The sequence below is a fragment of the Canis lupus genome, chromosome 13 (genome assembly GCF_011100685.1).
Source record: "Canis lupus familiaris isolate Mischka breed German Shepherd chromosome 13, alternate assembly UU_Cfam_GSD_1.0, whole genome shotgun sequence".
Lineage (NCBI taxonomy): Eukaryota > Metazoa > Chordata > Mammalia > Carnivora > Canidae > Canis > Canis lupus.
Window position 1 is genome coordinate 55,674,643 of NC_049234.1, and position 24,209 is coordinate 55,698,851.

The window sequence follows — 24,209 nt, forward strand, 5'->3', positions numbered from 1 at the left end:
AGTGTCCTATGAACTGAAACATTAAACAAACTGAATTCTGTGTCCCTAGGGACACTGATGAACAAAGAAGAGAAACAACCTCTTTGGAGTAATTTTGTGACCTGAACTATATAGTCAAATCATGCATCCTGAAAGGAAAATATGCCTATTATTCTTTTATGAAGTGTATAAGCCCAGTTTCCCCTTTTAAAAAATGTGATAGCATATTTTACATTTAAAAACTATTTAAATGGCATCCATATTTACAAAAATTAAGAAATTAGGAAAGATATTAAAATCAAAACAGATGTTCTGTAAATTCCATCTGCAGAGGTTTCACTAGATGACAGAAAAATGAAAAGTATTTACAAAATGTCCAGGACCTAATAACTTATATAGAAAAATTTTTACTCTTCTAATTAAAAGAGAAAGGAGATGAGAACGTATGTCTACGCAGACAAACAGCTTTTGAATGCATATGTAATAAAGGTATTGAGCACAATAGACATATAAGAAAATAAAATACTATTTTCATTATTGGATACAAATGCATTCAACTATTAAAACTAGTTCAGAAAATCTCTTCCTAAATATAATAACTAATAATACATTCCTTCAGGGTTTTTTCTAGAATAATATAACCTACGTTTGTGATATAATCAAAACTATATAGATTAAGAAATGAATACCTACCACAATAGTTTATTCCTGACATAAATCCCACCAGTTAAAAAAATTAACCTGAAATTAAGTGATTTTCCTCTACCCATCCAGTTCTTGTTGGTCCTCACAAGGATAAACCTTTGATATAGCCATCATTTATTAGACATTTTTTAAAAGATTTTGTTTATTTATTCACGAGACACACAGAGAGAGAGAGAGAGAGAGAGAGGCACAGGCAGAGGGAGAAGCTGGCTCCACGCAGGGAGCCCGGCGTGGGACTCGATCCCAGGTCTCCAGGATCACACCCTGGACTGAAGGTGGCACTAAACCCCTGAGCCACCTGGGCTGCCCTTAATAGACATTTTTATAAAATTTTTCCTATCAGTATTATATTGTCGCCCTCTTCAATATCCCCAGTACTATAATATGAACTATAACAACTTTAGGATCCCAATTCCAAACTTTTTATGTCTTTTTTACTCACAATAATGATTCATTCATTCAGCAAATAAACTCAGGCTTACTAAACAAAAACACAATGCATAAACATGCGTACCCAAACATACCTTGAAAGAAATGTCATTAAATATTTACGATAACTGTATTTAAACTGTGGAATAATAAGTAATTTTCTTTATGTTTTTATTATTTGTCCACATTTGCTATCATGATCATGTATGGTTTCACAATTAAAAAAAAAGTGTATTAAAATACATTTAAGTTCAAGGAAAAAAAACACATTAAGTCAGGAGTATTTAAGAAAGACTTTTTTGTTGTTAAAGCAGTGATTTACAAACTTTTTACATCATAAGAATATATTTTTAGGGGACACTAAGTTCTATAAGGCTACTAAAGGCTAGTGGCTGTCAGCCTAGTTAACTTGGTGTTCTGAATGCTGAGGCCACCAATACCTTGGCACAATTGGTAACTCATAATCTGTACACCAGTTTGCCACACTTTGAAGAGAGCTCTGGGTTATCTTAAGATATACTATTATGCAAATATTTCAATTACTTTTCGGACTATTGGAACTAGATTTTTGACAGTACAATTTCTGTCATTGTTTTTGTGTGTTTGTTTGTTTGATTATTAGGTTTTCAGAATCACTTAAAAAAGATGAAAATAGCAGTCAAGTATTTGTCTCTTAATGTTCTTTAGAGGCTAAGTAGAACATCTTCTTATCCTTTCTTTTTCCTTTTTTTGCATAAGTGTATTTTTCAACAATATAAAATAAACCAAGTTTATTACTGAGGATGATTATGTTATGCCCTTGGTACCTGCCCAAGTGAAATTTAAAACTGTATTCTAGTTCAAATTATTACCATAGCAATAAAAATATTTATTTTATAGTATGCTTTTTTGCTTTACAAACATTTGTATAAAATTCAGGAGTATTTCATACCTATGATATTCTTAGCCACTATTACATATTAGGTGTGGCTAAACGTAAGTATTTAAAATTTTTATCATCAATAACATTACATTATTTTAAATGAATAGCAATAAGTATATGAGTTTTTAAATTCATGTAATGAATTAATGCACAATTCAAATAGCATTAAATTAGCCTATTTAATAAAAGAAGTAAGTCACATTGAACTAAATTAGGACTAAAATGTCTATTACTTTTACACATCATAATACTACTGCTTTATGATATACAAATGAAAACTACGATGATATAATGCTTCCATCTGTCAAAATGCTGAAATCAACAATACAAGAAACAACAGGTATTGGCAAGGATGTGGAAAAAGGGGAATCCTCTTACACTGCTGATGAAAATGCAAAGTGAGGCAGCCACCATGGAAAACATCATGGAGGTTCCTCAAAAAGTTAAATATAGAACTACCCTACAATCCAGCAATTGTACTACTAGGTATTTACCCAAAGGATACAAACACAGTGATCGGAAGGGGCACATGCACCCCAATATTTATAGCAGCATTCTCTACAATAGCCAAATTAAGGAAACAGTATAAGTATCCATCAACTGGTGAATAAATAAGGAAGATGTGTATTTATATATATTTCACGCAATGGAATATTATTCTGTCATAAAAGGAATAAAATCTTGTCACTTGCAATGACCAGATGGATCTAGAGTATATAATGTTAAGCAAAATAAATCAGCCGGATAAAGGCAAATACCATATCATATCACCCATCTGTGGAAATTAAGAAACAAAACAAACGGGCAAAGAGAAAAAGGGAGAGAGAGAAAAACTAAGGAAGGTCTCCACTATAGAGAACAAATGGATGTTGCTGGAGGGGAGGTGGGTATGTGGATGGGTGAAATAGGAAATGGGGATTATGAGTACACTTTCTGTGATGAGCACTGAGTGATGTAAGGAAGTGTTGAATCACTATGTTGGACACCTCAGACTAATATTACACTGTATGTTAACTAATTGTAATTTAAATAAAAACTTTAAAAAACCACAAAATTATATTTAAAATAACCCTTCCCTTATCCAACCCCCTTTTTTTCAAGATAGTATCCTATTTGCTCTTCCTTATTCTGACAAATATTGTTAAACAATATTTTTCAACCTTATGACTGCAAATTAATTCTTCAATGTCCTTAATCATGATTTCTCCTTACCACTCTGAAGAAACTGTTGTTATTGATGTTATTAGTGACTACCTAGTATCTGAACCTCTAGTACTTTGCATTTTTCCCCCCTTGATTTAAATACCATTAAACCCAGCTGGCTTCCCATTAATTTTTCTAAATCCATTTTCTTAGTTTCCATCAAAATACTCACCTTGGTTTTTGCTATGCCTTTTATTAGTTTATCTTTCTGTGTGTACCCCTGGAGTATTAGTGTTCTCTATGTTAGAGACTCCCTGAATTATGTCTCCAACCTCTAGATCAATATTTTGCAATCCTTGAATGTTTAATTTACTTCAAATACAGTGGTTCAAAAAATGAATTAAGCATTGTTCTTTAGCATCCCAATTAACCAGTTAACCAACTTAGGAATCTATAAGATATCTCTGGCTCATTTCTCCCATTATCTCTCATATCCAATTAGTTACTAAACTCTAAATTCTACTTCAAAAAACTATTACACCCATTCTTTATTTTTCAATCTCCCTATCCCCACCACCATTTTTTTGATGGAGACATTTGTCATCTGTTTTCAGATATAAGTCATCTAAATTTCCTATCAAGAGACTCTCAGAGCTACAGTAATCTCATCCACATTGTTACTAAAGTTATATTTCAGATGCAGTTCTGACAATATCATTATGTTTAAAATACAGTTATGAATTCCTATAGTCTACAAGATAAATCTAAGCTTTGCACAATGGCATAAAACTTTCTAACCAATATTGTATCAGTCTTTTATTTGAGACTCAGTTGTTTCTCTTTCTCCCCATAGTCTTGGTTACCCATCTCACACTGAGCTCCCAAAGGTTAGAAATTTCCTTCTTCCATCCTTAGATTTTTGCATCTCACAATACATGAAAAAGTGCTACTACCAAAAATCTGAACCTTAAAAGGAATTATGAAAAGTCATAAGGGCACTTATTCTGATGAACACCGGGGGTTATATTTAAGTGATGAATCACTGAATTCTACACCTGAAATTAATATTACACTCTATGTTAACTAATGAATTTATTTATTCATGAGAGACATCGAGAGAGGGACAGAGACATAGCAGAGGGAGAAGCAGGCTCCTTGCAGGGAGCTTGATGTGGGGCTCCATCCCGAATCCCGGGATCACGCCCTGAGGTGAAGGCCGACACTCAACCGCTGAGCCACCCAGGCATCCCTAACTAATGAATTTAAATAAAAACTTAAATTAAAAAAAAAAAAGCCACATAGAAGTTGAGAAGCAGTGGCAGGGATGACATCAGGAGTCTGGCTGTACTGGTAACATGGAGTGCCCACTTATACAGGTGCCCCAGGGGTATCGTGGCTATTTTCCTATTGTTCATACTCCTTTGTCTCCACCTTGCTCTGTGAAATTGATCCTCCAGCCTCCCCTTTGAATCTGGGAAACATCAGATATCATCACGGTTAATATTTTTTTAAATTGGCCAAAATCTGTTTCTATTATTTTAAGGTAAGAACTGCAGCTGATAAAACTCTGTCACATATAACCAAAGTGCATTAAGACACATTATGAAATATCATACCAAACTATTACACTGTTCTGATTTACAGGAATTATTTTCTCATTCATATTTTAAGTATTTCTAATTATCATCCAAGAAATATTTCTTTTGTTTTTATATTGTAAACCTGCATGTGACCAAAGGCTGAACTAATCACTTACTTATTATTACTATCCTTTCTCTTACATTACTATATATCTATACACTTCAATATACTTGTGACTTACTTTCCCTACCTTTCAAACTATACACTTCTATGGACAGAACTATATGCCATTGGTGTGTGTGTGTGTGTGTGTGTGTGTGTGTGTGAAGATATACCAGAGCACCTATTTCAATGTTGAATTACAAAATAAAGAATTTTATAACTTCTAATTCCTTAAGTATTTACTGGAAAACCACTGACATGATTAAATTTATATATTGAGCATACACTCAGCATAAAATGATGTGGGAATGATCATAATTATCATATCAAAATCCCCTTGCTTTCTATGCCACATCTAGCCTATAGGGCAAATTATGGTAAGTCTCTCTTAATATCACTAAAAGTTGATTCTTAGAAGTATTACAAAAATTTTGTTTACTCAATTATTCCATAAATGAATTGAACATATATGGGTGGGGCTTATTTCCAGGTTCTCTATTCTGTTCCCTTGGTCTATGCTTTATGCCAGGATCATTCTGTTTTGATTACTATACTTTGTATTATAGTTTGTGAATACCTAAAAAAGAATTCATTCCAGTTAGAGAAAATAGCTAGTGCAAAACTGCCCTGTGTTGGATTGTAGAAATATTAGAGAGTCTGGGAGGTATGACTGGAGCAAAGTGGTCAAGAGAAAATGTTATTGATGAGATAAAAGATGAAACCAAGTTGTCAGGATACTTGGGACTTTAAAAAGTAGGTAAGGGCTTTGTTTTTACTCTGTGTTGAAAGGAGGAGACTTTCAAGGATTTTTGATCTTCGAGATAGCTTGATATGATTTATATTTTAAAATGTTACCCTGGCTGAAGTATTGATCATATACGGTACACAGGTAACTTGGAATATTGTGACATTAGTTGGCTTTGGTTTAAAAAATACGAAGTCCCAACTTTGAAAGGGTTAAGTTACTCAGTTTTTGAAAAAGCCTCTTGCTCTCATTAAAAGGCAGTCCCAGGTTGCCTGGGTGGCTCAGTCAGGTGAGTGTCCAACTCTTGATTTCAGCTCAGGTAATGATCTCAGAGTCCTGTCTTCCCCCTCACCCCCCACTCTCTCTCAAATAAGTAAATAAATATTTTTAAAAGAGACAGTCCTTATAACTATTGGTGTTTTTTTCTTCCAGAAAAGCCCATATTTATGCAGTACTCAGTTTCTAAAAATGTACCTAACGATTCCCAGGAAATAAACAAACCAATTCGAAAGTGTCTTGTTCCTATAAAAAAAGTGTCAGAATTTTCTTCTGATAAGACGTGTACAGTTCCAACTATGCAGTGGGGGGTCAAAAGTAGCTATCCATCAAGAGCTCTTATATATCAAGGCTAGCCAACCCATTCACAGATCTAGTAGATGACCTGGTACATTTAACTCTATCTACTTGCTGCCTGGATAGCACATCAGTATTCTTTCAGACATAAGGGTATAATATGATAGAAATGGGTCTCGATTCCCTTATTGTAAAGAAAACACAAAGATTTGGGGGCTTATCTTTTTATATTTACATTCAATTTCTAAATAATAAAGCAATAAAAACAAAGTATTTTTAAAAGATTTATCTAAGAGAAAAATTTTCCATTGCACACATGTATGATCCTATAGATATTTCTATTTTTGTGAATTCTTTATTCCATATAAAGGAATCCTACCCCTTTTATTCTCCCTCTAAACTAGCATCTATGTTTTTGCCAGTAGTCTTAACACTGCCCCATGTTTTGTCTTATTATTGGCAACTATGCATTTACTTATGAATTCAACTACATAAAATTTACAAATATTTTGTCCTGATTCTGAAATGGGTCTTTAAAACTGGCCCCAGGTTATTCATTTTCCTAATCAACATTCTTTCCCATTAAGAAATACAAGTTTCCAATGTTTCCATTTGAATCACCCCCCCCCCCCCATTATATCTCTCATCATTGTCAACATACTCCTTAGCATTTTACCTCAGGGAAAAATATGGGCCTCTTAACTTCTTACACACCGTTAATAAATATCAACATCTGTCTTTCCTTTTTATTTCCTGTTATAATGGCACAGGTGTTCTTATACAAAGTTAAGGTGTCAGCTTGACTTCTGTATTTTATTCCCAACTTCTTCAACAGAAATATCACTTCATTGAATATCTCTTCACTTTTCTAAATCTCTCAATAACACTCACCGAAAAAAAAAAAAAAAAAAAAAAACCTTAAAAAAAGAAAAGAGAAGAAATGTCAAAAGGATTTGTAACTTTGGCCAGGCAATTGTTTATAGATTAGAATAGTAAAACTAAATGAAGTCAAATTTGACTTGTGAATCATACTCTCTGGTTTGGTGATTTATGCAATATTCAAATAATCATGCTTAACATGAACAATGTAAATATGTATGAAAAATTTAGTTTTAGGAGATAATTTGGTCAATAATTTAATAAAGTAGGTCCTCAGGGAAGTTTCCTAAAGAAGTGATTATTTAGCTCTGATAAGAAAAAAGAATCAGCAGGGCTGAATCTGGGTGGCTCAGTGGGTGGCTCAATGGCTGCCTTCTGTTCAGGGCATGATCCTGGGGCCTTGGAATGGAGCCCTGCATTGAGCTCCCTATTTGGTGGGGAGCCAGCTTCTCATTTTCCTCCCCACTTGTGCTCTCTCTCTCTTATTATTTCTGTCACTATTTCTGTTTCTCTCTCACACATAAATAAATAAGATTTTTAGAAAAAGGGAAATCAGCAATTTTGAAATAGTTTTGCAAAGAAGTGGATTTCCAAGCAAGAACTAACAATATAGATGGAGGGAGAATGACATTCTAATACAAAAATATAATAATAAAAAGTCCAGGATGACTGAAATGTAGAAAAGTAAGAGATATGTGGATGTTGGAACTGGGGGAGTGGATGCATATCTATTAAATACCAAGTTATTTGTATAATCAAGTTTCAGTGCTTGAAAAGGAAATGATTCTAGATAGAGAATTGATACAAGAAATTTAGATCTTTAAAGATTCTTAGGAGTCACTGGAGAAATATCAATTAGATATGCTGTCACACAGTGATACAGCTCACCTTCATAGCAGCTTTTAGAAATGTCAAAAGGGGGACACCTGGGTGGCTCAGCAGTTTAGTGCCTGCCTTCAGCCCAGGGCATGATTCTGGAGACCCAGGATCGAGTCCTGGTTTGGGTTCCCTGCATGGAGTCTGCCTATCCCTCTGCCTGTGTCTCCACTATCTCTCTGTCTCTCTGTTTCTCATGAATAAATAGATAACATCTTAAAAAAAGAAAAGAGAAGAAATGTCAAAAGGTAGCCACTGTAGTCAATTGCCTTGATTAAACATGTGTCTAAATGGCACCACACTGGTTATCACAAACACTAAAGTCTCTCAAAACTCATTTATTAACATCATAGTATCAAACCATTTTAAAGTATTTTACCTTAAAATCCCCTTCCTGTTTTATGGAGTCACATCTGTCTTAAGTCCACATTGTTCATTAACCTAGGATGTGTAGTGTTTAGATTCATTCACTGCAGTTCAGGAAGCTGCTTGGAAGTTGATAAGAATGGATGCTGAGTGACAAGAGACCATAAACTGGACACTGTGTCAAGTTATATTGGCTTTTTAAAAAAAGATTTTGTTTTTTTACTCATGAGAGACACAGGGAGAGAAGCAGAGACGTAGGCAGAGGGAGAGGCAGGCTCTGTGTGGCGACCCCAATGTGAGACTCGATCCCAGAACCCCAGGATCATGATCTGAGCTGAAGGCAGATGCTCAACCACTGAGCCACCCAGGTGTCCCAAATTATTTTGGCTTTAGTCCCAACACCATATTGTTCATTAAATATTTTTAACAGGTTATTTCTGCATTTTGGAAATATCATGGTTTACTGTATGGAGAATGGTTTCAACAGATGCAGAATGGATTCTGGGAATAAGTTTGGAAAGTACTGCAGTGTTGGTCAAGCTGAGAAATAACAGCAAATGATAATTATATTATGGTTATGTAAGTAAAAGATAGTACTGATCATTAAAACACAGGGAATAAAGTTAGTAAGCCTTGCGTATTTATTAGTTTGCTCTTCTCTGAAGTAAATTCTTAGACAAAAATTTACATGCAAGAACTTTTCTTACATGTGATTCAAGGAAGCCCTGGTCAATGAGATAGGGAGTAAGATGAGAAAGAAATGAAAGCCAGTGTAGGTGTATTATTAAAAGAAAAACAAAAGCAAAAACAACAAAAACTCCCCTATAAAGATCTGGAGACCATTGTTACTGTTTCTCTAAGTGACAATGTAGAGAGTTCTTGATCATTATCCTATGTAAGGGTAAATGTTGCTGAAGAATTAATATTCCAAGTCCCATCCATATTAATTAAAGGTTGCTTCTGAATTATTCACTTTCCAACACTTTTAGGCTGCCCCACATGTGATCTGAGTATGCCAGAAAAAAACCTTGGATGAAGAGTCACAGACACTTGCAATAGGTAGCCAAAAGCATAAATAAGAGTGGTGAGATCTATGGGGATATGGGCAGGGAAGTACCAGTATCTCCTACAAGAATAGATTGAGTACGAATGTTGTAGGAAAGGGTGATAGTTTAATATTTATATTTTGAACAACTGAATAGACACAGATGCCTTTTACTAGAGAAAACAATAGAAAACCGTGTATGAAGACAGATTAAGAACGCAATATTAGAAGAGTGGGTTTGAGGTGCTATTGATAGGTCTGCAAAAATATGTCAAGCAGGCACCTGAATATATAAATTATGATCTCAGAGAAAAGATATAAACTGGAAATTTACATTTTGTAGATATTAAAACCATAAGTATATGAGGGATCATAATGAACATTTCACTGTTTTCCTCAGATTTTCATAGTTAGGCTTTCATATTCTTTGTCCAGTTACTATTGTTTATGACAGCTAAGGGTTCACAAATGTGCCCCCTCCATAGAATTTTCCTTATCTAGAATCAGTATGTTCACCAGAGAATTAATGCAGTGCCCACAACATATCCAGATGGCAGCAATGTTCAGTTTGTCTAGCAACGGCTAGACTTTATTTGAAACAATATTCTTGCTGTGTTTTCATCTTCACTTCTCTACATTATTCTGCAATCACTAACATGATTACTTTGTGGACAATCTCTCCCTAAATAATGTGCACCGCAATTTTTGTCTCATATGAGTAAAAAAAATGCACAAGCAGGTGGCTTAGAACCCCATGTCACCTACCATTATTGCACTCATACTTGAAACTCAGATCACACCTCTGGTCACATGCAGAGTTTATTTTGAATTGCTGACAGATGAGGAAATGCCACAGGCTTAGTTTATTCATGTGTTGCCTAGGGTTGAAGGAAGGGTGAAGATGTTCCTCACCTGTTCCTGAAACACAGCAGCACTCAAGGACTGATGTGGAAGACAGTTCTGAAAGGTAATCCTCTGTGTCATCAGAGCCTTAGACATTCACCTGTTGTTTACTTTCTTTGGGGAAGGTAATAACCTGAGCTAGAGAGTCATGGGACTTGGCAAATGGCTAAATTGGTCTGTAGTCTGAAAGAGTAAAGATTGGAAGATTGAGGACAACAAATCTTGGGAAAGAGATAGAAGGATCATCCTTCCAAAGGTGACACAAAGTGTGAGATCTTTTTATGCACATTATTCCTCACTGGAGATCAGACTCGAGAGAAAAAACACTACCAAAATGAATATGATGAATCACCCATATTATACCAGTCAGCTGTATCGTTGGCTACATCAGTGCTCTCGAAAAGGCACATAATAATAGTAGTAAGGATGGGTGGTGCAGATGCAAGATGAGAGAAAATGAGGTTTTACACATTCTGGCTTCTGACCCTGCTCCACTAGAAATGCTCACAAAAGCCACTGATGATATCCTTGTCATAAAATCAATAATGACTCTATTTCTGTTCCAAAGATCTAGTTGATTTGAGAATATTTAACACTCTGCTTTGTTGACTACTTCACTTTTGACATTTAATAAACCCTACCTGTACACGTTTTCTTTCTTCTTCCCTAGAATTACTTTTTTTTTTTTTTTTGAAGGCGATTGTTTTCAGAGACTTTTTTGGTTTTTTTTCTACTCTTCCTCCTTTAAAGGTTATCAACAGATTAGATTTTAATCACATTTAATAAGACAATATAATTCTAAAAAGCTCTATTATTCACTATTGAGAGGATGATATGAGATTTGAAGAAATAGGTATAACAATTGTCATAGGAGATAGAAGAGAGGGATTGTATTTGTGAGTTCTGGGATGCCAGGAGGGGAGGCAGGTTTCTCCACCTGCAGTACTGGAGGTGGGGAGGTGTTCTCAGGAGGTACTTTTGCTTCATTTACATGTCATTATGATGCAATACATTCAAATTTAAAAAGAAAAACATTTTGAAAATTTGAAATGAATTAAACAATAAAAAAACCTTATGTAGATAAATCCATTTGTTTATAAATGGTTATTGTGTTAAGCAATTGAAATTTTTGAATCATTTTTATTATGAAATATGATAAACATGCAGAAAATTCTGCAAACTAAAAGGGCAAAGATCAATAATTTTTACCAAAAAAACCTCCCGCCATTCCTGCAACCCTCACCCAAAAAGGAAATCGATCTCCACTACCACACAAGATAACATCCTCCCAGTCCTTTCTTGATTACTGTCTCTTCTTTCCTTCCCCAAATAACTAATATCTACATTTTATAGCCTATTTCTTTCCCTGGCATATTTAGATTTGGAGACCTGCCCTGATTTTTTATTGCCATGTGAATGTAATAATATAACATCATTGTTTTCTGTCTCCTCAAAATTATTGTGATTCATTCTTTTCATTTTTTGTTTTCTTTTGTTTTTATTTTTATTTTTTTTATAAATTTATTTTTATTGGTTCTCAATTTGCCAATATATAGAATAAGACCCAGTGCTCATCCCATCAAGTGCCCCCCTCAGTGCCCGTCACCAAGTCACCCCCACCCCCCACCCACCTCCTCTTCCACCACCCTTAGTTCGTTTCCCAGAGTTAGGAGTCTCTCATGTTCTGTCTCCTCATTCTTTTTGTTGTATGCAGGTATAGTTCATCCATTTCAACTGGTGCATAGTAATCCATTTTATGAATCAGCAAAGTACATGTATCTACTATATAGATAGATAATTGCCTTTTAAATAATTTTTAAATATTTTATTTATTTATTTGACAGAGAGGGAGCACAAGCAAGGGGAGTAGCAAGGGAAGGGAAAGGAAGAAATAGGCTCCCTGCTCTGCAAGGAGCCAGATGTGATTCAGGGGCTCAATCCCAGGACCCTGAGATCATGACCTGAGCCAAAAGTAGGTGCCTGAGCCACCCAAACACCCCTTTCTAATTTTTATTATTATAAATAATACTATTTTTAAATTTTTTGCACTTCTTCATATACATATGGCAATATTATTCATAAACATGGTGAAGGTAGAAATGTTGAGTTACAAAGTATGTACATTTTAACTGTTGCAAATAATTGCAATTGCCAAGTATTTTCAAAATGGGTGTATAATTTTTTTTTAAGGTTTTATTTTTTGTATTCATGAAAGACACAGAGAGAGGCAGAGACATAGGAACAGAGAGAAGCAGGCTCCCTGCAGGGAGCCCGATATGGGACTTGATCCCTGGACTCTGGGATCACAACCTGAGCCAAAGGCAGACACTCAACCACTGAGCCACCTAGGTGTCCCAAAATGGGTATATAATTTATGCTTTTGCAAGTGTTGTATAATTCTTATCCCTCTACATGCTTACCAAGACTTCATATTGTTGTGTATAATTTTTGCTATTCTCTTATAATTAATGAAGAAAGTTCATTTTTTTTCCAAATACTTTTTGGTTATATCCATATTCCCATGTTTGGAATTCCTATTTATATGCATTTTTCCATTTCATATTAAACTTTAATTTTTATATTGAATCTTTACCTTTACTAATGAATTTGCAGTCTCATTCTAAATTCTAGATCCAGTTTCTAATCCATTATATTTGTTAAGATAGTGCCTGCCATGTTCACTTTCATAATGATATCTGTGACAAGAAGAATTTCTGTTTTTCTGTTATAAAATTTATTGTTTATAATTATATTCCATTTAAGATTGTTTTAGTCCATTTCACAAATCATTAAAATATTCTATAATATTTACTGGGAACCATATAATTTTGTCTTTTGAATTTAGTCTATAATCTATATGAAATATTTTTTTTAATTTATAGGATGATATAGAAGTCAAATAACTATAACTATATTTTACATTTGCCTGTAAATTTATTCTACTATAATATGTTGACAAGATTATCCTTTCCACCTGATGTAGTATAATTTGTTTTTTTTTTTTTAATTTTTTTTTTTGTATAATTTGTAATTTATGTCAAACTACAGTTGTATATATGCATGTTATATAAATATACATTATATGTGTATATATACACAAATACATGATTGTGTGCATATAGGCTTACGTATGTGTGTGTGTGCAATAACTAACACATTACCTGCAAATTAACTGTGGAGAAATTATTCTACTAAATTGATATTACAATAAAAACTTTAAGTTCCAAACCTAGTTGAACTTTAAAATTTAAATGTCCCAAAATTGCTTTTCCTTTCTGACATGTATGAAATTTAAATTTTCTAGCTAAAACACATGCCTACTTGAGCAGAGTTGAATAAATTATTTTTGTTGACTTTGCAGCCCACAGTAATAAAGACTTGTGGCATATTTTTTTGTAAATTTATTTTTTATTGGTGTTCAATTTTCCAACATATAGAATAACACCCAGTGCTCATCCCATCAAGTGCCCCCCTCAGTGACCGTCACCAAGTCGCCCCCACCCCCTGCCCTCCTCCCCTTCCCCCACCCCTAGTTCGTTTCCCAGAGTTAGGAGTCTCTCATGTTCTGTCTTCCTTTCTGATATTTCCCACTCATTTTTTGTCCTTTCCCCTTTATTCCCAGTCACTATTTTTTATATTCCCCAAATGAATGAGACCATATAATGTTTGTCCTTCTCCGATTGACTTACTTCACTCAGCATAATACCCTCCAGATCCCTCCACGTCGAAGCAAATGGTGGGTATTTGTCATTTCTAATAGCTGAGTAATATTCCATTGTATACATAGACCACATCTTCTTTATCCATTCATCTTTCTTTTTTTTTTTTTTTTTCTTTTTTTTTTTTTCCATTCATCTTTCGATGGACACCGAGGCTCCTTCCACAGCTTGGCTATTGTGGACATTGCTGCTATAGACATCGGGGTGCAGGTGTCCCGGCGTTTCATTGCATCTGAATCTTTGGCGTAGTTTATTGAATTACAAAAGTATATCTCATAATTCATGAGGGTTTACAATAATATTTGTTTTATATAGAGTCAGAATAGTAAACTCTTCCCAATTTAACTTTTAATGACTTAAAATACTAATAAAAGTGCTTGTACATTGTTATTCTACAGTTTTACTCTTGTTTTCAATGGAAATAAACAGTATTTAAATAAAGTAAATTATGACAGTAGATAAAGAATAATAAACCCACCATTGCTTTTCAGATGAAACAACATGCCATCAGTGATTCTTTGTTTTTATCATAGGAGTGACTTAAGATACTACATTTCCTAGAGTTTATTAGCTGCTAAAACAAACCTTGATTTTGACACATACTGGGTAGTCTTTATAGGAAAACTTTAAGATTGAACATTAAATGAAAATGTAGCAAAATAACATTATATAAAACAAGGAAAATACTAGTATTTTCCGATAATAAACACTTCCGATAATACTAGTATATTCTACCAAATTCATGAGTGTATGTGGGTGTATGAGTGTGTGTGTGTGTGTGTGTGTGTGTGTGTGTGTGTGTTTCCCAACGAAAATGTAAGATTAAGAATCCAAAACCCCAACACAGCATTCATAGCCTTAGGGAAATTTACTACAGATAAAAAGAAAATGTTCAGGGATCCTTGGGTGGCTCAGCGGTTTAGCGCCTGCCTTTGGCCCAGGGCGTGATCCTGGGGTCCCTGGATCAAGTCCCACGTCGGGCTCCCGGTGCATGGAGCCTGCTTCTCCCTCCTCCTGTGTCTCTGTCTCTCTTTCTCTCTGTGTCTATCATAAATACAAATAAATAAATCTTAAAAAAGAAAGAAAGAAAGAAAATGTTCATGATGACTTGAAGGCTTGAAGGCCTTTGGTTGATTCTTGTGCTACCTTGAGTGGTTCCTAAACTATAAACATATTTAGAGAAGGGCAGCCCCAGTGGCTCAGCGATTTAGCGCTGCCTTCGGCCCAGGGCGTGGTCCTCGAGACCCGGGATCGAATCCCACGTTGGGCTCCCTGCGTGGAGCCTGCTTCTCCCTCTGCCTGTGCCTCTAACTTTGTCTCCCCCTGTGTCTCTCATGAATAAATAAATAAAATCTTAAAAAAAAAAGAAAATGATTTTATATTTAAAACAAAACATAGAGAAGGCTTTAAAATATCAAAATTTGGGATCCCTGGGTGGCGCAGCGGTTTGGCGCCTGCCTTTGGCCCAGGGCGCAATCCTGGAGACCCGGGATCGAATCCCACGTCGGGCTCCCAGTGCATGGAGCCTGCTTCTCCCTCTGCCTGTGTCTCTGCCTCTCTCTCTCTCTCTGTGACTATCATAAGTAAATAAAAAAAATAAATAAATAAATAAAATATCAAAATTTAACAGGATTAACTATTTCCTTATTGTCATTGTTCAATTTAATTTTATTTCTTGCAGAATAATGTTATAGAACATGTACATGAAAAGTGAAAATTACTTGTCCTCTTTAAATTTTGTTATATCTTTGTCTATGCAATGCTACTTAATTGAATTAGACATTTAATTTTGACTTAATTTGAAATTCTAATATGCAATATGTTAGTTCATTTGTCTTAGTATATTTTTCTATTGGTTCATTTTGTTATATAATGGAAAGATATATAGAACAGAGGTTTAATTTATTAAACTTGATGAACAGTGTATGTTTAAGAAATTGACTTTGAGGATGCCAATAGTTCTTTATGAAAGTGTTTAAATTATTAGGTTTTGGAAAAATGGAATCCTCAATTTGTCAGGAAGCAAACACAAGAGAGCTGTTTGCATAGACATCTACAATACATATCTATATATTCATTAATTTGCTTATATGTTTATTTAATAAATGTTATTATAAGCTACACTGTATTACGTATAAATATATTAAGAGGGTGAATATAAGTTGTGGTATTACAATTACCTACACATTCCTATTAATAGAAACACTATGGCAGGGATGCCAGGGTGGCTCAGCAGTTTGGCGCCTGCCTTCAACCCAGAATGTGATCCTGAAGACACAGGATCGAATCCCACATCAGGCCACCTGCATGGAGCCTGGTTCTCCCTCTGCCTTTGTCTCTGCCTCTCTCTTGGTGTCTCTCATGAATAAATAAATAAAAACTTAAAAAAAAATACTATGTCAATATGAACTAAAGTTCTGCTCCTACTCTTTGAGCCAATATCATTCCTCTAAAGTTTATAAAATAAAAGACATATAAATTTAACTTACCAAATGTTTATTGGACATATATTATGTTCAAAGTATATATGTACATATATATATAAACATATACGCTTATGAATATATATGCATATATAAGTATGTGTTAAAGCAGAGTGTACATAAAGGAAGGTTTTAAAGTCTAAAATTGGAGTTCATTGAATGGCCAATTAAAGCATTTGTGTTTTTCCATTACGCATGAAAAAACATTGATCCCAGTTATGTAATAGTAGAAAAACATGATTGAAGTTCTTAGGTAACTGAAGTGTATGATATCACTAATAATACAAATGATAATATAAAAAGGTATAATTTTTAGACTCTAACACATTGGCATATGAGACATTTTGTATAATAATTCACATAGACTAGTCGCCAATCTATCCACTGTTGGAATCTCCTCACCATGATAATCACTAAAACAAATATTAAAAATGATTCCCTAATGGATTTTAAGTAACTGGGATGAGCAGCGCCCCTCTTAAGAGCCAGGCTGAGTGCATAATGTCAAAGAAATTTTTTTTTTAAGATTTTATTTATTTGTTCATGAGAGACACAAAAAGAGAGGCAGAGACATAAGCAGAGGGAGAAACACAGGGAGTCTGATGTGGGACTCGATTCCAGAACCCCAGGATCACGACCTGAGCCAAAAGGCAGATGCTCAACCACTGAGCCACTCAGGTGTCCCTAAAGAAAAATTTGCTCTGTCACTAGTTAATGATGGCAAGGAAGAATTTATAAAAGGAACTGCCATAAAGTGTTTTCCTTTAGTAGGGGAGAAAGATTGGGCTCAATTTTGAAATGTGGGGATTTATAGGCAAAGAGCAAAGTGAGAGTCAGTAGATGGAATATTTCTAAGATAAAACAACAGAGAAACAGGGATTCTAGCTGAAATAAGTCGACCATATTCTTGTTGAAGGTGGGCCAGGGTGATCAGATATCACTGGGGGATGGTATGTAAAGAGGAATTTGATCAGATATCTACAGAGGGTGAATCACGTATCTATAGTTGGATTCTCTCTAAACTGATTTAGCAAGATTCCTGCTGCAACTGGGCATTATAGACCTGACATGGAAAGACAACAAGGTTGAGGCCTAGACTAAACAAAGGGAGATTGAATAATACTTCATATTATGTCATCAGCTATGGCTAGAAATAAACTTTTGTAGCATCAAGTCACTGGCATTTACGAGTTTTTTGTTAGAGTTAATATAGCCTGTCCTATTCTGACTGAAACTCTAAATATTATACTTTTTTAAAAAATTTATTTGCTAAACTCTAAGAATGTACCCTTCCTGAAGTCATAGATTTTTGTCTGTGAGGTCACCTTATATTTATAGTATTAATAAATCTGACACAATATGCATGCAATTAATATTTGTTGAATAAATAGATAAATGAAGATAGAATCAATAATTTCCTTGATTACAAGAAAAGCCAAGCCAAATTAGATAATAATTTCAGGGAAGTTGTAGATTTGGGAAAGAGTATATTAAATTTCTACAATTTCTCAATTAAATAAATAAAAAGAGCTTTACTAAATAAGGAGTTCAATAAATGCTTGTTAAGTACGTTAATAAATAAAATAGAAATAAACATTTGCTCATATTTTAATAATGAAAATTACCTAGGATTTAGTAATGTGTTTGTAGGGACTTAAAACTACTTAATAATGTTACAAATGTACACTGAAAACAATGTAAATATGCAATTTAGACTTAAAAATAAATCATCAGCCTTCATTTTAAATATGTGATGAAACATAAGAAAGCTACCAAATTTTGTGTTTCCTAGAGTTCTCTCTCGAAATATGAAATGCATGTTTGTTTTTTTCTGTTTGTTTTTTTTCAAGCAATGATTTAGTAACAGATTATTCACCTAATTCATTTCTTAAGGCTTATAAATATCATTCATTCTCTCTGAAGGGAAAGAGTAGTTTTCATTAATGGAGCAACATCTGTTCTTTTAGAAGTAAATGAGTTCCCTGAAGGATAATTAATAAAATAATATTGGCACTAAACACAGCTGGTAAAGTGTTAATAAAAAATGGGACAAATTAAAGAGAAAATAACTGTGAATTCAATAAACATAAAGATAGTCAATATGTAAATAATTTTTTGTTGTAAAGTCAATTAAACTAGATTAAAAAAAAATTAACATGATGTACCATCCCATATAATAATAGCATATCAGAAGGCACCAGGCTGCCTCAGTTGGTGGAATGTGCAACTCTTGATCTTGGGTTTGTGGGTTTGAGCCCCAAGGTGGGTGTAGAGATTACTTAAAAATAAAATGTCTTTAAAAATAACATTTTGATTATTGAAACCAGAAATATCCATTATCATTTTATAATTGCAAAATGCAAATTGTTGGATTTAATAATCTAATTCCTAATGGAATAAAAACTTGTTTTATTGAAATGATGTTTCATGTATTAGAGGAAAAATATCAATTGAGATCCTCTTAGGTACACCCTGGTAAGTGGTAGCATAAAGTGTGATTAGCTGAACAAATACATGACATTTATCTATTTACTAATGTAAGCATTGGAATAGAAAACAAATTTGACTAACTAGAATGTGAGAGGCTTTGAATATTAGGCTAAAATATTAGAATTAATTTGTTAGTCTACTACAGTCGCTGAAGATTTTGAAGAATGTAAAGTAATTAAGAAAATGCAAGAGGGAAATAATTTGTAGCACTATAGAAAAATTGGACAGAATAGAAGAATGGAAAGGACTGAAGCCAGCTATTTCATTAAACTTAAATCTTCACTTTCAGCATCATTAAGTAGCTGTAAGGCAGGGTTTCTTAACCTCAGTACTGTAAACATTTGTCCTAGTGAATTCCTTGCTGGGGAAGAGTGATCTCCTGTTAACTGCTAAATTTCCTCTCAAATCCCCAGCCCACTTGGGCTGGGGAGTGCAGAGTTGTCCATGGTTAGTATCACTGCATTACAGTGAAAAAATGGTTTATGTACTTATACAATTTCAAAATTTAGATTTTTAGGACATGTACATAGGAAATGCCACCTTTCAACTCATGTTTTTCATTTGTAGCATATCTTAAATGCCACTACTTCTTTGGAAGCCTTCTGAAAATTTCACAGTGAAGCAAATTGCCTCTCATGTTTTCCCATTTTAAATTGCATTCTGCAGCTATTCTAACTTTTACACTCAGTTATAAAAGTCATAACTCATGACAGCTTTTAAAGTTTGAGGATTATACTGTATTCATCTGCCTTACAACTATATTTATCACCACGTCTGAAAATAGTGTTTGATAAATATATTCCTTTGTTGAATTGAACAATAATAGGCATTTGGAAAAACTGAGAATCACATTTACATTTTGCCCCATTTGCTTAATTTTTTTTTGATAAGTTCACTGATGGCCAGAGATGGTAAATATTTTTTTTTCTGGTTGCACCTATCAAACAATATCTAGGGCAATGTCCATATTATATCTCTTGTGTTCTTAAGACAGATTTTTTTTTACTTGATTCCTTTATCCCTTTTTATCTTCTGCATTCAAATAAGAATCTGGTATCTGTTTCCTAAGTATAGATGAAGTTCATTCATCTGTTTCTCTTAATTTTCAGTGAGAGTGCTCTAATCCTGGGCATTGCCATCTCCTAACCAGGTTACTGTAAGCACATCCCGATGGGCATCCTTGCTTCCAGGCCTTCCACACTCTTTGTAAGCAAGTGGGCACTGACATGCTTAAAATCATACTCTAGCTTTACAGAGACAGTAGAATAAAATACAACTTATTTTACATGATTTATAATGAGCCAATTTACTTCTCTATCTCTACAATTCACATCTGCCATTCCCCATCTAACATTCTATGTTCTATTTTTTTAAATAATGTGTTATAATATGATTGTCACTTTTGCAACAGTTAGCACTTCTATCATGTCACATAATTATCCTTTCTTTTTTTTGTGATGAGAATAATTAAGATCTAGTCTCTTAGCAAGTTTGATGATTATAATACGACATTGGTGTCTGTGTTCTATACTGCGCATTAGATCTCTAGGACTTATTTATTTACTAGTTGCAAGTTTGTACCTTTAAACAACATCTCTCCTATTCTTCCACCCTGGCCCCTAATAACCACCATTTTACTGTCTGTTTTTAATGAGTTTGGCTTTTTTAGATTCCACATGTAAGTAATATCATACAATACTCATCTTTATTTATCTCACCATAATGCCCTCAAGGTCCATCCGTGTTTTTGCAAGTGGCAAGATTTTCTCCTTTCTCATGGCTGAATAATATTCTATTATATGTATATACTGCAACTTCTTTATCCATTCAGGTGTTGACAGAAACTTAGGTTGCTTCCATATCTCCATTATTGTGAATAATGCTTTAATAAGCAGGAATTGTGTACGTATCTTTGCTATTCTGTTTTCATTTCCTTTAGGTATATACTCAGAAGTGGAATTGCTCGATCATATCACAGTCCTAATTTAACATTTTGAGGAATCTACATATTCTTTTCCATAGTGGCTGAATCAGTTCACATTCTCACTGCAAGTTTCCTTTTCTCCACATCCTCATCAACTCTTCTTGACAATAGCCATCCTAACAGGTATGAAGTGTATTGCATTATAGTTTTAATTTGCATTTCTCTGATTGTTAGTGATATTTTCATTTGTCTGTTGGCCATCTGACTTCTTTGGAAAAATGCCTATTTAGTTTCTCTGCCCATTTTCAATCAGGTTTTTTGTTGATTTGTATGAGTTATTTATATATTTTGGATATTAATCCCTCATCTAGTATTTCTTTGCAATCGTTTTTCTCACATTCTGTAGCTACTTCTTCATTTTGTTGATTGTTTTTGTTGTTGTTCATAAGATTTTTGGTTTGATAGTCTCACTTGTGATTTTTGGTTCTGTTGTTTAATACCATTTTTTGTTAATCTTCAGACTTATTGAAGCCTTATAAAAATGTGTACCTTCAGACTGAATCACCAACTTCTCTCTGACCACTGCTTCTAGATAAGTTTATTCTACTTTATGACTTCAAATTAGACATTCGTTTTTAGGAAAGCTTTCCTTGGTGCACTATTACTAGACCAACTGCTTTTGCTCATTATTTAATAACACTTGACATCCTGATAAAATTTACTGCAGAATTGTCAATCTCTTTACACCATAAACTCCAAAAGCAGAGCCTATGTCTGTCTTACTTCCTTTTTTTGAATCCAATCACCTGGCACCCGTTCAGTTCTCATACTCTTATAAATGAATAACATTTACAGATAACAATGAAAAATAATTTGTCTTTTGCCACACACCAGGCTAAGTGCTATGCATTCACTTTCTTCAGAAGAAATTGTTCTTAAAAAGTGAGTAAATTATCCAAGTCCCAGAGTTATTAGGTAGGAAAGGCTACACATAAAAACAGGATCGCATGTCCAATGTTGATACTCCTTACAACTGCAACACTTATTTTAAAGATTTTATTTATTTATTCATGAGAGACACAGAGAGAGGCAGAGCCATAGGCAGAGGGAGAAGCAGGTTCCTTAGGGAGCCCAATGTGGGACTCAATCCCGGGACTGTGGAATCATGCTCTGAGCTAGAGGCAGATGCTCAACCACTGAGCCACCCAGGTATCCCTGCAACACTCCCGAAATAATAATAGGCACTAGGATTGGATTTATTTTAGAATTGAATTAAATGCTTTCAAATTTGCTTTTTCCTAAGAGCAAATTTAATTACTTCTTAATGGTGTTTTTATAAACTTCCCTAAGTTCTTCAGTGGACCCTTACATTCAAAAGATAAAGTCAAGTGATAATGATGTTTTTGTGTTCCATCTTTTGACATTCTATCATTACTAAATAATGAGCTTTATCTCCCTCTTTATTTTGACCATAGCATTGAAAATAACATTTTGTTGTGTTTATTATATTCCATGAATCAATATGTCTTTGACTTTCCAGCAGCTCTCTTTGTGGTTCAAACCACAGATTTTTTAAATCCAAATCAAATCATCTTACTTTCTCCTATTCTCTGTGTCCAACCTAAGTAACATTAAATCCTATGAATACTGCAAAAAATTTAACTCATATAGATCTTAATGTTACTATGGTTCAATTTTTAGACTCTACACACTTATTGACAGATTTTTTTCCTAATCGCTTTACTATTTTATTAGTTACTATTCTTCTCTTTATGTTTTTGAGATAATGTCCCTTGTCTCTATCTTGGGGAAATACTGTACATCTCTTCACAACATCATGTTCAGTGACATCATTTGAGATCGGCTATGGTGGGAGTGTTGACATCAAGAAAACCAGCAAAAAACACAGTACAGTTATGGCTTGATTTGCTGTTTTGTTGATTGTATGAACCTAAGAAAATGATGCAGAAAATGTTATAATCCATAATAACTTAAAAGTGTATCTTGTCTGTAGTTATTAAATTGTAAACAACTCAAAAGTGAGGAAGTAATTCTTCCAATATTTGAAAATTCTAATTCAGCAAAGATGTTGGTCATGTCATTGATTATTTAGAGTTCAAACATACATCTTCATGTTTCTATTTTTATCTTTTTTGTTATACTAGATGAAAAAAATCAACATTACAATAGAACTACACTTCTTTGTGAGATCTTACTACATTTTACTAGGTTTTTTAATTTAATTGATTACTTAAAAAAATAAATATGCCTATACTTTGAATAGAAGATGTTACAAAATGTTAGATATAACTGATAGTCCTATGGAATGCCACCTGTTTATACCTGGACATGAACTTAATAATAATCTTCCATGGAAATACTTATATATTCTACATGACTTCAGGAGGCAATATGACATATCATTCAAGTGGCTTTATTTTTATTCCAACAAAACTGGCATTCATTTCAAACTAAATTCTTTTTTTTTAATTTAAGTTCTTATTTAAATTCCAGTTAGTTAACAAACTGGGTAATGTTAGTTTCAAGTGTACAATATTCAATACTTCCATACAACACTTGGTGCTCATCACAAGTACTCTCATTAATTCCCATTACCTATTTAATCCATCTCCCCATCCACCTCTCCTCTGGCAACCCTCCATTTGTTCTCTATGATTAAGAGTCTGTTTTCTGGTTTGCCGCTCTCTCTCTCTCTCTCTCTTTCTCTCATTCTCTCTCTCTCTCTCTGTCTCTATGTTCATCTTTTTTGTTTCTTGTATTCAACATATGAGTGAAAACATATGGTATTTGTTTTTCTCTAACATTTCATTTAGCATAATACACTTTAGCTCCATCCACATCATTGCAAATAGCAAGATTTCATTCTTTTGGGTGGCTGAGTAATATTTCATTGTGTGTGTGTGTGTGTGTGTGTGTGTGCATATGTGTGAATATGGATAAACAAGATGTGATGGAGTGTGATGGACACACTGGCTGTTTCCATAGTTGGGCTGTTGTAGATAATACTGCTATAAACATTGACATTCATGTATCTCTTTGAATTAGTATTTTTGTATCCTTTTGATAAATGCCTGGTAGTGCAATTGTTGGATCATAATAGGGTCGTTCTATTTATTCCTGGGTTACAAGGGTGGTTCAATAATTGCAAATCAATCAACATACTAAAAAATATGTTGGTATAAGAACCATATGGTCATTTCAATAGATGCAGAAAAAGCATTTGGAAAAGTACAACATCCATATATGATAAAAACCCTCAACAAA